This window comes from Theropithecus gelada, chromosome 3 (assembly GCF_003255815.1).
Source record: "Theropithecus gelada isolate Dixy chromosome 3, Tgel_1.0, whole genome shotgun sequence".
Classification (NCBI taxonomy): Eukaryota; Metazoa; Chordata; class Mammalia; order Primates; family Cercopithecidae; genus Theropithecus; species Theropithecus gelada.
Genome location: NC_037670.1, coordinates 62,757,401 through 62,773,717, shown reverse-complemented (window position 1 = coordinate 62,773,717; position 16,317 = coordinate 62,757,401). Strand labels below are relative to the sequence as shown.

Below are 16,317 nucleotides of genomic sequence, written 5' to 3'. Positions count from 1 at the left end.
CCATGTTCCCAACTTATCTACCTGTAATATAATGGAAATTTCACCAACTCACATAAAACCCTTTTAGATAGCATATACCCATTTTGAAACTTCTTACCACTATCCATACTCCTTTTCCTGGCCCTTCTGCTAGAGTTGTTTGGCCTACTTAATCAGAAACTCTTTCATCCATCTACTTGTCATAGGTTCTTAAATATATTTTCATAGTGTTTATCAGATTCACTTTTTCCACAAAGGTTTTGTTTTCATTCAGATGTTCTCCACACATTATTCACTTTCTCTTTTCTGTGTATCAGATAATTGTAGGCTTTTGAACCTAAAGGCAGTTGTAATTCTTATTTTCACTGCATCTCCTCAGTTGCAGCTCAATATTTCCAATTTAAGTGATAGTGTATGCTGAGATGGCAAGCTCTTCCTGTTAATTTTCCATGTTGTAGGCATTTACATAGGCATTTGGGGAAGTTAAGGGTTTTCCCCAACGCATTTCCCACTTACCACAACTGTCCACCTCACAGCAGACTTCAGGATTTCCCCCAGATCGATACACTTATTTTAGTCCCATATTAACTCATCTTCATTAAATCTCCCTTTGCCTATGCAGCAAGCAGCCTGCCCCGAGAGTCCCAGTCTTCACCAGGTGTCTCTCCTCTTTTACTCAAGAGGACTTTCCCAGGAAAACCATGCCATTAGCAAAAGAAAAAAAACAAAAAACAAAACAAGAAACACATAAAACTTGTCTGTGTGGGATCTTTATCCCTAGGATGCTTCTGTTTTATTTTTATTTTTATTTTTTCAGGTTAGGAGAAGTTGTGACTTCTTCACTCCTACCTACACAGTCCTGAAGTCAAACCATCCAAGTTTGACCAGAGAGGGTTAGACACTATAGGTTAGCACTATAGGTTAGACACTACAGTTAGCAGGTGATGGAGGTGATGATTGTGTTTGTGCGTATCTGAGGGTGTGATAAACTCCGGCTGGTTTTAGCACAGTTAGCTCTTAGTGCTTGAGTCCTTCTGGAATGGTATGGCATAAAAGCCAGGGACGTCAGGTCCACTTAGACATGTTGGGGAAAGAACTTTCAAAGCTTTTCCCTAAAGCTGTTCTCAGTTCCATACCAACCTCCCAGAAATATGTTACCAAGGCCAAACTGAAGTCATGAAGTATCAGTTAGGGGTCTTCATAGAGATCATCTTGTCAACCTCTATCATCTAATGAATAAAGAAACCAAAACTTAGGAAGGTGAACTGAATGACTTGCCCAGGGTTGGAGAGAGAATCATGACCCAAACCAGGTCTCCTGAATCTTCCATCCACCAAACCAAATTAAACCATCTCTGGTGACACTCTCTAGCTACTGTGCTTTCTACTCAAGCACACAAGGCCACTGTTGACTCTCCAAAGCATCACATGTTATAGCAGAGCCTCAAACAACCTCAGTGGGACTAACTGCTATAATCAAATTGACTCTAAGGGACATGGAACATAACTTTCTCAATCTGGGATCTCATTCGTTGCAATTCTAGAATCCCTCATGATGGACATCAGGGAAATTTAATTTAGTATGGCCCTGTTGGATAAACTAAAGTCTACTAAACAAAAGAGAATAGTAAGCATGGGACTAAGAAGAAAAATAGACTTCAAAGGAGAACAGATGATGAGCTCTGGTGCTCACAGGAAGCCCCAGGACAAAGTTTCAGTCCCATCTTACCCTTGACCGGCTTCAGACCTGAAAGAAGTTGGTCTTTTGTCTGTAAAAAGACAACAGGATTGGGTCTTTAAGTGAAGAAATAAATAGTAAGTAGTTCTCCAGGTTTTCTGCAGCTATGTCTCATATTTGACAATCTTACACTCACCGACTTGACAGTCTGCTTTCACTAATCCATATGCATATAAGGTGTATATTACCCCCATGTCTACGAGATTCTCACTTAGCCAACGACATCTGTCTTTGAACTGTCACGAAATGCTAGAATGATTCTTTTTCTTTTGTGGTGTCAATTCCTCTTTCTGTCATTATTAACCTTGTTAAATACCCTCTTCCCTCCCCTTCTGAAAGGCATGAACTGAGTGCTAAGTTTCAAACATACCCCCTTAACACATCCAGAAGGGGGGAAAAAAGCACATCTAGCTATCTACTTAATCAAACATCTACTTTCACTCCATCAACGGGGAGTAGGCCCTTTTGTACATTTAACAAATTCAAGCAATTTAGCAACTGGGTTAAAGTCTATGTAAAGTACTTCAACAACATGGGAAATGAAGACACTGGTCTTCTGTCTTAGAATTGGTTAATGGAAGACGTGAAGTCTCAAAACGCGCACAACAGTGGGTTCTTACGGAGCTGCCTAATGCACTGCTGGGAAAACCTTGAGAAGTTTTCCATCACGGGGGGAGGGGGGTTGACAGTTTTTGCCTTTGCTGTCAGTTCCACTGTGGGAGGCTCCTAAATTTATTATACCTGGGAAATGATTCTAGCGCAAACCCATCCTGAAAGAAGCCAAAAAGTGAGGCATGCAGAACATCCTTCTACACGTATTATTGGTTCCCACCCCAAGTTACAGAGGCCGAGTCAAGGCGACTCCATGGGCCATGACCATGGGGCACTTTATCTAACTTGATCAAAGTGGAGCAGAGCAAGAAATTGGTCCTATTTGCCGTGCTATATCAACCAGTTTTCCAAGCCTTAACTAAAAAAAAAAAAAAAGTGTTTACCTCATAAAACAGAATTGTCACAGTGGAGTGGTAGCATTTTTCTACCAGCAATGATGTCTCTATAAAATGTCCTTTCTACTGAGTAGTCAAAATGCTCAATGCCACCTGTTAGAAGCTCACATGTCAAACATTAGTTTTTTGGATCATCAAGAAGCAGCTGTATTTCTTTTTCAAAAAATTTAAAAATAACTCTCCTCACTTTGGGGGACTCCTTCACCTCAGTTTCCTCATCCATAAAATAATAATAATAATGTGGTCTAACTTCCTGGGGAGGAGAAGATTGATAAGTGCTTTTTGCTGATGAGCTCAAAAGCTATGCAAATATAAATCATTGAGTACTGCACATATTGCCACACTGCTACCTGAGGTGCTGGGAGCTTTCACTGAAATCAACAGGAGCTCCAGGAATGCAAAAGAAATATGCACTGGGAGAGATGGGCCCAGAGCATTTTGGTGGTGCTTATTGAAGCACAGTGTTGTAGTGGAGGGGCAACAGCTAAGTGTATGATTATCGACCGCTGCGTTTGGATTTGCTCTGAGAACTCTGCTACATAAGATAGTCCGGCTCAAAGGACATCAATCATTTGGTGCAACACTCTGTGTCTTACGGGCTTAATGGCCTTTGAATCCAAAGGGCCAAAAGCTGCCCTCTGAAGTGAGCAAAGGACTCTTCAAAGGCTGGAGGAATACTTATTTTTGATTCACAAATAATAAACAACCTAAGAATAAGATAATTAAAGTAGCGTACAGGTTCTGACCTTCAAAGGATCAATAAACAAATGCATCTCCTGCTCTGCACTTTAGCCACTGGAGCCAAACCCCATGGTTCTACCCTCAGTTTAGTCCCTCAGCTTAATCATCTTTTGATTGGCCATGGAATGTGTACCCAACTATAGTCAACAGTCTTACACACATATATATGTCCCGTATTTCTATTTGTACAAAGAATTGTATTTTCATCCTGCATATTCTCTTTTCAAAATTAGCCTTTGTTTATCATTTATAAATCAAGACAACATTATTCCTTCTCCCAAAATGCAGGGTCATTCAATACAACTTGTTGGAAACATCCTGCTTGGCTGAAAATGTTTATGAGCTATAATCATAGAAAATAAAGGGATATTATAATAAGAAGTCAATCTTTCAGTTTAATTGCAGAACACTTTTTAAGCTATAGAAAATTGTGAATTTGAGTTCTGAAGTGGAAATAAAGTTGGCAGTTTCAGACTGCATATCACAGAAAATGAGTTCTTTTTCTTCATTAGAAAAACATATCTGCAAGTAATAAGATATTATGAGTAAATATTAAAAGAATACATTGCACTGGGCTGTGTGTAGCTACAGAATACGTTATATCTTTAAATTATTTCTAAATCACCAATTTAGAGAAAGTCCTGCTCCTGGCATTACTAAATTATAATCTGTATTCTTATCCTACAGAAGTAAAGAGGTATCAGCTCACTTAGGATAATTGCCTGATACAACCAGAACAGGATTAAGGAAAATTCATTATGGTATTACACTGTTATATTTTGAAATTATTCTTTGTTTCCTTTTTGAAAAATGGCTTGAAAATGAGCAGAATAATGTACATACAAGGAAAGTGTTAACTAAATTGTCAACTCTCAGTTGAAGGAAGGAAATTTGGAATATTCTGTGCTGAAGCCTTTACTGCTAAAAGAGCATTAAATAGGTGAAGAAGCAACACTTCTAGTGCATGATCACAGAGCCCCAGAGAGGACAGAAGCATAGGAAGGGAAGGAGGGGCTTTCAGCTGTCAAGAGAGGAAAACACAGTCCCTCTGCATATTGGAAAACAAATATGCCAACTCCTTGCCGTGTTATTTAAACAAAAGTATTTTTCCTATAAGTAAGATAAACCCTTCAAAAGTGGCACTATGAAATGGAACTATCTGTTGAATATCTGCTCACTGTTCTAGGAACTGTGAGGAAACAAAATAGAAAAAAACCAAATCTCTATCAATGAGAACAAACAATAAATGTTACCAATGAAAACCAGAGAGAAGGCAGGAGAAAAGCTAACGCTCAGGTGGGTCAAGTTTGTTCCCTTTCATGGAGAACACACAATGACAACTCAATCACGATGATAATGGGCCAAACACCTGAAGCCAGTAAGAGGGGTGGGCAGGCAGAAATCCAGGGGAGAGCCTTCTAGGAGGGAGCAGTAAGTGCAAGGCAGTGAGCTGGTCTGGAGCACTTGAGGACTACAAGGTAGGGCCAAGTGGCCAGAGACGGGCAATAAGTGGGAGTGTAGCCAGGCCTATGTCGTCAGGAGAGAGGGGTGAGAAGGGTGGGAAATCATACATCTTCCTAGGACCTGGGCTTGGACTGGGGGAGGGGTCTGGCCTGCATTCAACACAGAAGCACCCTGAACTGACTCTGCTCTTCATCAAGCTCTCTCTGGTTTCTGTGAGGGGCAAGGATGGAAGCAGAGAGACCCCTGAGGAGGCCGCTGCTATTTGCAGATGAGAAGTGACCAGCCTGTCTGCAATGGAGGGAGAGGAGGTTGGACCATGGATACCTGATACATGCAGTGCTAGCGGGATCCCCCAGTGGACTGGATGGTAAGTGAAAGAGAGAGGCATCAAGAATGATTCCAAGGGTTTGACCTCAGCAATTGCCAGTTGGTATTCAATGAGATGAAGGGGTCTCAGTGAAGCAAGTAAGAGAGGAAGATCAGGGATTGAGCTAGGAGACAGTAAATATGAGTTGCCTATTAAGCCTCCAAGTAAAGGTGTTAAGGAGGTGGGAGAGTTCAAAAGGAGGTCTGAAGAGCAGATATCAATTTTTGGAGTAAGGGTACACAGATGACATTGCGAACTGATTCTGGGGAGGCCTTCAAGGAACTGACTGTGGAGGGAGACATGTCCGGAGAGCTGCAGCATTTTAGGAAAGAGACAGGGGAGAAAATAGCCAATGAATGGCACAAGAGAAAAATGTGGTGAGTGGGGTGTCCTGAAGATCTACCTCACTGATATCGGGGTTCAATAAAATGTTCATGCATTTTTTTGTAAATGTTAAAGTGCTAGATAAACGCTGACTTACTACCTTTGGGACCAAGTGGACTTTGCTCCATCCATTGAGATCATTCTTTCCAGCTCTTCTTAGATTAAAAAAAAAAAAAATCCACTTTCAACTTAGTCAAGGTTAGTCTCAACTGAGAATCTGGAGACACATTCCTGGGAATCAGAAACTCTGCCTACTTTTGACTTGTTAGATAGCACTTTCTAACAATATTTATAGCCACCCATAAGCAGGGGAAGGGAAGAAGGGCTAACTCACATTGATCACTAGATATTACAATTGAAGATTTATGTTCATGCTTTTGTTTAATCCAAACCACAACTTCACAAAGCAGGATTCATTTTCCCTGTTGCAGAAATGAGAATGTGATCCTGAGAGAGGTGATGTAACTCAGCTGAGTTCACGCAGTGCCCTCGCCATGCACCTGCGGTCTCAGCCACTTAGGAGGCTGAGGTGGAAGGATCCCTTGAGCCCAGGAGGTGGAGGTTGCAATGAGCCAAGATCATGCCACTGCACTCCAGCCTGGGTGATGGAGTGAGACCCTGTCTCAAAAAAAATTAATAAAGAAAAATAAAGAAAAGAAAAGATAGTTGCTGTAATAATTCAAAAATAACTAGACTAAAGTTCAGTCCTACCTGATAGGCTGGAAAGGCTGTTCACATATCTTAATCTTTCCAGGACAGGTCCATTCCATCTGACCTCTCTACCAAGACTGTGCTTCTAAGACTGACAATTCGGTCTTAGGGGAAATAAAAAATTTAAAGAGAACTGGAGGAAAACACTTCCCACCAATTGGAGAAAGGTGTCTTAAAGCAGCAGTCCCCAACCTTTTTAGCACCAGGAACTGGTTTCATTGAAGACAATTTTCCCACAGAGGTCAGGAGGGGATGGTTTGGGGATGATTCAAGAGCATTACATTTATGGTGCAATTGAGTTCTATTATTACTATTACATTGTAACATATAATGAAATAACAACTCACCATAATGTAGAATCAGTGGGAGCACTGAGCTTGTTTTCCTGCAACTAGATGGTCTCATCTGGGGGTGATGGCAGACAGTGACAGATCATCAGGCATTAGATTCTCATAAGGATCATGCAACCTAGATCCCTCACATGTACAGTTCACAATAGGATTTGCAATCCTGAGAGAATCTAATGCTACCATTGATCTGATGGGAGGTGGAGCTCAGGAGGTAATGTGAGTGATGGGGAGTGGCTGTAAATACAGATGATGCTTTGCTTGCTCACCCATTGCTCACCTCCTGCTGTGCGGCCCTGTACTGGTCAGTGACCCTGAGGTTGGGAATCCCTGTCTTACAGGAATCAGTCCTTGGAGAGATCTCATTTCTGTGCTGGGAAACGTGGCATAAGCAGGAAGAAAGAAGATAACGATGGAGCCAGAGGAGGAGCCAGTATGATTCGCAAGATAATTTGAAAAGAGAGGGCAGAGGCATGGCTGAAATATTATAACTGGCCAAGATTTGTATCCCAGCCTGGCCACATAAAAACTGAATGCTTCAAAGAGCCAAACACTCACCCAGTGCTTGATATCTGCCAGGGAGCCATCGAAGTGTCCTTAATGTGCACTAACTTGTTTAGACTTCAAACATTTCTGAGGATGTTTGTGCTATGGCAATGTTTCCATTTTACAGAAGAGGAAACTGAGGCATGGAGAAGCCTAGTAACTTGCAGAGTAACTCCAATAGTTTGGCTCCAGAGTCTGTCATTTCACAGCCAGGTTCTGGGCTTTCCATCAACCCCCAGCGAGTCACCTCCCCTGAGCTTCAGTGTACTCATATGAAATGGGGACCACAGTGCTGGTTTTGTTGCATGGTTAGATGGGAGATAATGCCTGAATGACTGTCACAGAGCTGGACTCAGGGTGGGGTGATGATTACAATATTACTATTAATCTTGAATTAATTCTCTCTTTTGAGAGGGATTTTTCTAAGCTCCCTTGCCAGCCAAGTGTGGAGCAGAAAAGCATTTGCTCAAACCTCCTTTATGATCTCTCCTCACCACCTCCCTCCTTGTGTCCATGAAGCCTCCCCCAGCTCCGGCAACTGTTTAGTGCTATCCTTTGTGTTCCATAAGGCTCATGTCAGAATTTATCATGACACATTTTGCATTAGAATGGAACTATTAATTGTCCACCGACTTTGCTAGATTGTGAGCTCCTTAAGGGACAAATCTTCCCTTCTGCTTTCTTGTGACTACCTGCATCTCAAGAGCCACCTGTGATGGTACACTCTCAATAAATATAGGCTTTCTAAATGAATAAATGAATACATGCCACCAGAGTGTTTATGCTTCCAGAAATCCTGCTCCAATCCTGTTCCTATTCAAAGAATCAACTGGGAGTGACACACAGCTCTGTTTTTCTTTGTTCTGATCTGTTCAGGTCCGATTAATGTATTATTTTTTATTACTAATCAAAAACATCTTCAGAAACTTTTCATCCGAAAGTTTTTTTTTTGTATAAACCTATCTATCTCCTCCAAATCACTATATCTGACACAGTGTGTTTTTTAGTCTCTTCTAACCAAATGATATTGATAGAAATTTGTTGCTTTTGAGAACCTAGGTGTATTTCTCTTACAAATTTCAAAGGGAATAAAGTGAAAGTATTATCAAGAAGTGGGGAGAATTCATATGTCAGGTGCAGCCCATCCTTGATTCGAAACCTATAGGCAGAGATGTGAATGGTCAGTAGGGCTAAAGGATTTCTGTGGTTCCTGCAGAACCAGGAGCCACTGAGGTGCCAAGACAGGGCCTTACAGATGTTTCAGGAAACCGAGCACCCAGAGGTGTGTCTTGCCCGGTTCACCAGGTGCTTCCTACCCAGGCACTGCCAGCAGGACAGTCCTAGTTCTGCACCAGCCCCCTGCCTCTCCTCTGCATCCTGCTCCTTCACCTCCAGTAGCAGGCAGGAGCCAGTGGACTATGCTTAGAAACAGCCAAACCAACGAGGGAGCCCAAGAAAAAGGATCGAGGACCTCTTGATCATTAGTTTTCAAAAACAGCAGAGGCAGAAGCTGGAAGTCATGAAAATTGGGAAAAAGAAACCAAAGAAGCAGTGTCTTTGTTGCAAGTTTCATCCAAGTTCTGGATCTTTCTTCTCCTGCTCCTGTTCATTTTCAGATGAAACTAAATGAGTTCTCTTAGGTTAACATTATACAAAGATACAAATTAATATATAAATAAGATAAAATTTTCTTTTTAGCAAAAAAAAAGAAACTTTTGCTGTTATTTAAAAATATTCTTGATGTTTTCCAACCATCAGGGGAAACATGCACTTTTCATTGCTGTTAACAGATTTTTTTATTGAAGAAAAATACAATTATGATAACAACTTCCATACATTATTTCATTTTATTTTACATAATTCTATCAAGACCATTGTGAAGTAGATATGCTCTGCAGATGAGAAACTGAAGCTCAGACTTTAAACAACTTGCCAAACACAGTTAGTAAGAAACAAAAGTATTAACGATATCATGTCACCTCAATCATCTTTTTACTTTCCTTTGAAAGTAAAAAAACTCACTCTCTTTTGAAAATCCCATCCAGGTTCTACCTGGACAAAAGTGTCTAGCTGCCTCTCTTTCTATAGTGAGCTCTGAATAAGTAGCCTCTGATTAATCCTATAGGTGGTCTCTATTCTTTCAATAATACAGCCTCAAAAGAAGAAAAATTGGTGATTTAGCAATTACTGTCTGAATAAATTAAACAGTGTTTTATTTAACAATTTAACATTGTGAAGAGGGCAATATATGAATTAATATATAAACAAAATAAAATGGCTTTAGACATAAAATGAAAAAAAAAGTTTTACATGTTTCAATTTCTCCCTATATGCTTTCCCATCCATTGTGCACTTTACTGTTGTCCCTAAGGGTTTGAACATTTGATTAATATCACCTCTCTGGTCCCTTTGAGTCTATCCACAGACCCCAGGTTACAATAATGTAAACTTGACTTCCTTCAACTCCACCCACTTGGGGGCAAGGGTAAGGCATGGTAACTTCAGCCTGACTGCTGTTTTGTTTTATTTTTGTTTTGTGATAGGGTCTTGCTCTGTCGCCCAAGCTGGATTGATTGCACTGGTGCCAATCATGGCTCACTGCAGCCTCAAACTTCTGGGCTCAAGGGATCCTCCTGCCTCAGCCTCCTAAGTAGGTTGTTGGGACTGCAGGTGCATTCCATGACACCTAATTTTTAAATTTTTAATACAAATGGGGTTCGATTTTTAAAGTTTAAAATTTTTTTATACAAACAGGGCCTTGCTTTGTTGCCCAGGCTGGTCTGGAACTCTTGGCTTGAAGTCATCTTCCCACCTTGGGCTCCAAACGCAGGTGTGAGTCACTGTACCCAGCCAAGGAGCCTGACTCTACACAGAGCACTCCTCATCTCATTGGGACATTGGTTGGGTTAGCAGGGAACAACAGTTCCTACTTGGAGAGTATTCCTCTCTGTCAGGCATGTGGCAAGGTCTTCCATATGTGATCTACTTAACCCACAAACAACCACATCAGGAAGGTCATATTATCACCAATTTACAGATGGGGAAACTCAGGCTTCCAGAGAATAAGGACCTCAGTCAGATTCATAAGCCCTAACTATCTGGGCTCTTAACCCCACGTGCTCCAGCCTCAGTGGGCTACATCTTGGTGAGATGCCTATGTTTTGGTCCACTGGTCCACTCCTGAGGACCAAGGCACAGGTTTAGAGAGACATACCAGGAGCTAAAGGTACTTCTGCATCCAAGAAAAAGAGGTTTCAGTGTCCCCTTTACATTGCTGGCCTCCCTCTGGGCCTTGTACCTTATGTTTATTGCCTCATTTAATCCAGGTAAAGACTCATTAGGATTCGTGGCATGTATTCTTTTTACAGACAAGGAAGATGACGCTTAGGAGTTTGGATAACCTGCCCAAGGTCACGCAGTGGAGGAGAGAACTAGAAGGTAAATCAATGCACCTTTCACTACCTTCCCCTTCTCCCGGCTGTAGCAGTGAGTAACTGGCTCAGGCTTGCCCAGCGGAATGCCCTTCAGGACACACTGAGTACTGTAGTAAGAGCTGCATATGCGCCCAGGAAGAATGTGGACAGACACTGTTTGTGATTCAGGGGTAGAAGGGCCTCCTCCCAGGGGCAGCAGAGGCAGATCCTGTCTCTGGTGTGCCCCGGTCCCCGACCTGGAGGCCTCCTGGGCCAGGCCACGACCTTCCCCGGTGGCGATGGTCACCAGCCATGCTCGACTGCCCTGAAGGGACATTTTCTGCTTATTCCCTTGCCCGGCTGTGCCCTCCACCTGGAAGGCCTGTGCCCTCTTCGCCTGCATTTCCTACCCTGAGGAGGCTCCCTTGGTCTTTCATCGCTCTCCCTGTTGATCTTCACGCCTTCCCAAACCACCGCGCCCAAGCAAGGGCACACCCTCGGCCCTCTTCACAGGGCGCTCCTCCTCACAGGGGTGCCTGAGAATTTTATTCTGTGCCTTCCTGGTGGCTCCTACAAGTCTGGAAGGGCAGGAGGCGCATCTCACTCCTCTGGGTCCCCTCCCCTAGCGCCTGGCGGGAGCCCAGGCTGCATGTGTGGAATTCATGACTTTTTCTCTCCTGCTCAAGCTGAACACACTGCTGGCTCCTGCTCGGGTGGAGCCCGGCTAATCAGAATGAGGGGCTCCCCGTAGGGCGAAGGGGTGCGCTGTCAGAGGTGGCATTCCCGTTTTACGGAGACACACGGTGTCTTACACGCCAGGGAGAGGTCTGAGACGCAAAGAGCCGTCGAGCGGGCTGCGGGATTGCTTCGCTGTCACCTCCGCCTGCAGCCACCCTTCCGCACGCACTTGCGTGTGCACCCAGGCCAACATGGAAGGCGCCATCCTAACTTCTGCCGTGAGCAGGTGGGAGGGAAGAGAGACGAGAGGTATTCCATTGGTTGTCTGGGAAAATGAATTGCACCTTCCCCTCCCTTGCGGAGGATCAACTTTTCCCACCCCCTCGGGTGGGCACTCGCATCCTGGGGCCGGAGCCCGAACCCGGGAGCCAAGGGGCCCCAGTTCCAGGGACGTGAAGCTGAGCGTACAGCGGGCGCTCCCAGACACTGGGGAAAGTGCTTTACGGTGTCCCGAGTCCCTCGAGTCTCGCCAGCTGGGCGAGCGTGCGGGTGCCCCGACCGACTAGCGGCCCGGGGTGCAGGGTGGCGGGCCCAGCGGAGCGCGTCCCCCTCCCTTTCCTGGGGGTCCGCACGTGTCGTCCGCGCCGCCCTCCCCACCACGAGTAACGCGCGGGTCCCCCAGCCCGGTGGCCGAGCTGGGCTGCCCGGCCCGCGGGCACACCGCCGGCGGCCGCATCCCGTGCGGGGCCGCGGCGCGATGCTGCGCTGGAATGAGGAAGCGCGGCGGCAAGGGGAGGGCCCGGGCGCGGTGCGCGCGGGGGTGGCGGCGGCGCGCCGAGCGGGCCCGGCGCGGGCGAGCGGGCTGCAGCCGGCGGCGGCGCCAGCAGGTACGGCCCGCGCCCGCCGCCGCCCGGGCGGCCTTTTGGGGGCTGAGCCGGAGCCCGGCGCTGTTGCAAAGTTTTCGTGCGCGGCTCCGCTGGCCCAGAGTTGCGGCTGAGACCGGCGCCGCGCGAGCCGGTGGACTCGGCGACGCCGGGGGGACGGGACGACGCGCCCTCTCCGTGTCCCGCTCTGCGCCCCTCTGCGTGCCCCTCTCCGTGTACCGGAGCAGCGAGCGGGGAGGCGGCCGAGACTTGCGCGCAGGGCCAAGCCGGCTGCGGGGCAAGTGGAGAGGGGACCGCCAGCGTGGGTCACCCCAAAGTTTACGGGGCGGCAGGGCGCGCGCTCCGGCCACCCGCCGCTCTGGGCGGCAGCAGGTGGCAACGCGAGGGCGCGGCGGGGGCGGCCGACGCGGAGGGGGCCAGGTACGCGGCCCGCGGGCGGCGCTGTGCACGCGGGGCAGCCGGTCGACCGGGAGCGCGAAAGCCGGGTCTGAGCCGGCTGGGGGCGGGGAGTGTGGCGGAGAAATGGGGAACAATGCGAGTGAGCAACTTCAGGAAGTCATTGTGAAAGAAAGCTGGGAAGAGCTCCGCGGCCAAGTTAGCAGGACACTCTAACAAGTGCCTGCGCGGCCCGCGCCCGGGGCGGTGACTGCGGCGACCCCCCTGGGTCCCCGCGCAGCGCAGCCCAGCCTGGGCGGGACGCTCGGCCGCGGCGAGGCGGGCAAGCCCGGTAGGGCAGAGGGAGCCCCGGCTCCGAGGTTGCTCTTCGCACCCGAAGATCAGTCTTGGCCCCAAAGCGCGACGCACAAATCCACGTGAGTGTTTTCAAATTGAATTTCAATAGGAAAACTTGGGGTAACTGGTGAATTTAAAAAAAAAAAAAAAAAAGTAAAGAAAGGCGGTAAGATTGGTAATCCCTGGTGTCGCTCCAGTCCGCCTCTCCTTTCTGAGGACAGTGAGAGCATTGACTTCTGTCAAGCGTCTGCCGCTCTGCACTGTGCCAGCAGGTGCAGGACCAGGCCGGCATGGGACACTTCTGAGCAGCCCCACTGTCACCAGGAGAGGAGTTCTAGCTCCCAGCCATGTTGAAATTTATATAGACCTACATATACCCACAGAAGTCAGCCTTTATAAAGTCGTGTGTAAAGAGTTTTCCTTGTATTTGAGCCGAGAGCTTCCTTTTTATACTATAAATATGATGAGATCGAGTCAGAACTTGATTTCTACAAGAGAGGAATTATCCCGGCTTCGAAAAGTTAGTCCTTTTGCTGACCGCAGGTTTGGCGCTCAAGTCACCAAACCTTCTCAGGAAAACCCTTAGTAATATTAAGGCATCAGGTTACTTGCGGTTATGTTTGAAATGTATTTTAAATATTTGTCAAGCATCGCTGCTGATGCCTAAGCAACCTCGTGAAGGCTTGTTTTTCCTACTAATTTGGAGGCACAGAGTATGGCATCTAATGACCGAAACCCGTAGCGATTCCATAGGGTCTGACCAGGCACAGCTTTCAAATGCAGCTTCCCTCTCTCTAGGGACTGCAGCCCACCCAGACTGAATTTCAATGCGGCGCGCTCTGCTTAGGTTACCCACTCACAATTTCCCACTGCACCGCAGGCAGTATGTTTCAGCTTTGAAATACCTTGTTTTAAACTTCGAGACAAAATGGTGTTGAGGAAATGTCTCCTTACTAGTCCCATCAACTTCTGTTAAAAGAGGAAAATTTATGGAAGTTGAAAATACTGCGTATGATGTTTAAACTTTCATAGAAATTCAAATGATTTTAAGGCCAGGTTCAGTTTGGTTATGAGCTGAGTGGGGGGAGAAACCCACATAAAAATGTCCTGGGTCCTCTTGAGTTTATTTCTTTGTTTGAAGATGTTTGTTCAATGAGGTTTATTGTACTCATCTTTTATGTGGAGTTCTAAAAAGTAACAATTTTGTATTATTTATATTAGAATGTGTCAATTTCTGTGACAAATCAGATCAAATTGGGCTGCGGCTTAAAATGTACACGAGGCAAATATTCATGACAAGAAGATTCACCTTCTTACGCTGGCGTCTTGTAAAACGCAGAACACGTTAAAGAAATACTGTGTACACATACAAATAATGATGTCACATTAAAAATACTACATTATTCTTGCTTGATAGAATGTATCTGATTTCAAATTTCGCCATGAACATATCTCATACCTTTTTTACATGAAAAAAAAATTGTGCTTCTGAGTCTCACAGTCAATCAGAGCTGATGACCAGAACATTTTATTGAACTCAATGGTCATGTTTTCTTCCCCTTTTGTTTCATGGTGAGAGTTGCAGGAAGGAGTTTAGAAACTCTCCAGTACTTGTTTAATTCATCAGTGTTTTAATTAGAGTGCTACCTCTTGGAAAACTACGCACTCCCCTATTGCAGAAACATCATAGCAATAATCACCCACCCTCAGGGTCTCCAGGAGACCACAAGGGCTGCAGATAAAAGTGTGGATGTGTTAGGTTTGACCCTTTTGAAGAGTTTTACACAGACTCCTAAAGAGAAGATCAGCTGTGGCCGTTTGTAGCCATATCCTTTGTCGAAAAACTAAGATCGTAGTGAATATATTGATTGGCTAAGAGGTCTAAAGCCCTGTTGTACTGCAGACCACTGTCTTCCTTGTTTGACTAGAGACTTAGAGTTTGAGAACAGTGGTTCTTTGGTTTGGATACATTTTTTGTTCTTGATTTGGATGTATGTGTTTCATGCGTGGTTAATGTAGCATATTTTCAATATAAATGTCAAAAATTTTGAAATAGGAAAGAACTCTCTATATTAATATATGTATACACGCACTTCCAGATTATGCCTATCTTAACAGATACATGAAATAAAGAAATACCATGTACATATACACACACACAGAGCATGCACACAGAGTGGAGTGAGAGGCGTGGGGCAGTGTGGAAGAGTTTTAACATCAAACAGACCTGAAATGAGTATTAAAGGCCCCCTTTATTTTTAAACTTTTACTAAAACAAGATGGATTTCCCTATGTTATATAATGGTGAACTTTAGGCATAAATAACGTTTTTTGAGTGTTGCATAATTGTATGTATTAATGTAATGTAACTGCAGTTAACTAAGAATTCATCAAGGATAGCACTGTTTTGTGGCATTTTTTTTCCTCCTCTATTGGAATTGTGAAATAATTTCACTATGAAATAAGTGTTGGTTCTTGTCATATTCTAAGGGAGATTGATGTAGTGGCTGCACTCCAGCTTACAGAAGGTAAACCACGACCTTTTTGTGTTCTCTGAAAACGCTTGTCTTCCGATGCCTCTGTTTCTGAGACTGACAAGCACTCTGGGGTACTGTGACGCCTGCTTCTAGCAGCAGAGTTGCTGCAGCTCCTGTCCTGGCTGTGAACATTGTTCTCTGTCTGGTGTCTTTGCGTTCATAATTACAGAGACTTCTGCTCTATTCCATTTCATATTTGTGCTGAATAATCATTCCATTTTATGGGAGAAAATACAAGATGTAAAAGCAACAAGTGACCCATCCTTTGAAGCTTACAAGAAGAGAAACATACATCTATTTCACATCTTAAAAGCAGATCAGTTTTATTTTGCTCAGAAAGGGCACATGTACATTTTTGATCTAGGTCTTAGAAACAGAGTTTCAGAGGATCAGCATTATACACACTGTCTCTCCCTCTCTCTCTCTCATACACACACACACACACACACACACACACTCTTAAAATTCAGATGAGGAACAAGATAGGAATGAGGTTTTGTTAGGGACGTAGAGCACCTAAAACCAAAGGATATCGACAGTAACAAAACTATGTTTACTGTGGTGCTGACTGAACACTCATGCTGGTATCTTCGTGTGGACCGTGGCTTTCTTGTATTTCTTTGCAGTTTAATAAATGACTTCATACCTCAGGTTACCTTTCCACATCCCCTGGAATATATGTTTATGTCCTTAAAGTGTCAGTGTCATCACTTTAGTAGCTTTAGTTTGAGTTTTTAAATGTTTGGTGATATTCCAACAAATATTTTTAAGACATTATGAAACCGTATGA

At 44.7% G+C, this 16,317-nt stretch overlaps 1 protein-coding gene across 2 annotated transcripts in view; it reads left to right on the top strand.

The window, feature by feature from the left end:
• Positions 1-12,701: 12,701 nt before the first annotated feature.
• IKZF1 (IKAROS family zinc finger 1) overlaps positions 12,702-16,317 on the top strand; it is a 101,903-nt gene continuing 98,287 nt past the window's right edge. For both annotated transcript variants that reach the window (XM_025380013.1, XM_025380014.1), the window contains exon 1: positions 12,702-13,070. The gene's annotated coding sequence lies outside the window, so the exon portion shown is untranslated. The remainder of the gene's footprint in view (positions 13,071-16,317) is intronic.